Below are 741 nucleotides of genomic sequence, written 5' to 3' on the forward strand. Positions count from 1 at the left end.
CTGTTGCTTTGGAGAGTAGGAGAGAGAGAAAGAAGGGAGGAGAGGAGAAGGGGTGAGCCAACCCTCTCTGGAGAAAACCTGGCTGCGGGCCAGCCAGGCGGTGCAGGAGCAAAGCTGAAAGTGGTTTCCTTGTTGGTTATTTCTCTCCACCACCCCCCACCCCCTCCCCCCCACTCTGCAAATCATAGCTGCACAGCTGTGTGTGTCACTCTGAGAATAAAAACATACTGACATGTAATGATGTATTGCTGTATACACCTGTGTTTGATTCGTTTCTTATGTGTAAAAGTACGAAAATGAGCATGTGACTTAGCGATGGACATCAGCCAGCTCTATGACTCAATTCTGCATTATATTTTTGAATTTCTTAGAAAATATATCATCATCTTTCTTTTTGTTTAGCCTTGTGTTGATACTTCGCATCAAGTAACTATATTACTTTTTTAAGTCTTGCAAGTCGGTCAAAGCGTGGAGACATTTTCTGCTATGGGTCATCAGGGTCATAATGAGGTCATATGACTCCACCTGAAAGGATGCAGCCAGGTGGACATCTGCTTTGTCTCATGATAGTTCAACATTTAGCTTATTCCCCTCGAAACAAAAGTATGTGACATCTGCACAACAGCTTTACAGATGTGTGTTACATGTGGAGTTGAGTTCACAGGTCAGTTTATCTGCTACCACATCAGTATATCTATCGCAAATGGCAAACAACAAAAATGATTGCCCTTTTCAACATGT

This window comes from Anarrhichthys ocellatus, unplaced genomic scaffold, assembly GCF_004355925.1.
Source record: "Anarrhichthys ocellatus isolate YVR2014 unplaced genomic scaffold, GSC_Weel_1.0 scaffold46, whole genome shotgun sequence".
In the NCBI taxonomy this organism is placed as follows: domain Eukaryota; kingdom Metazoa; phylum Chordata; class Actinopteri; order Perciformes; family Anarhichadidae; genus Anarrhichthys; species Anarrhichthys ocellatus.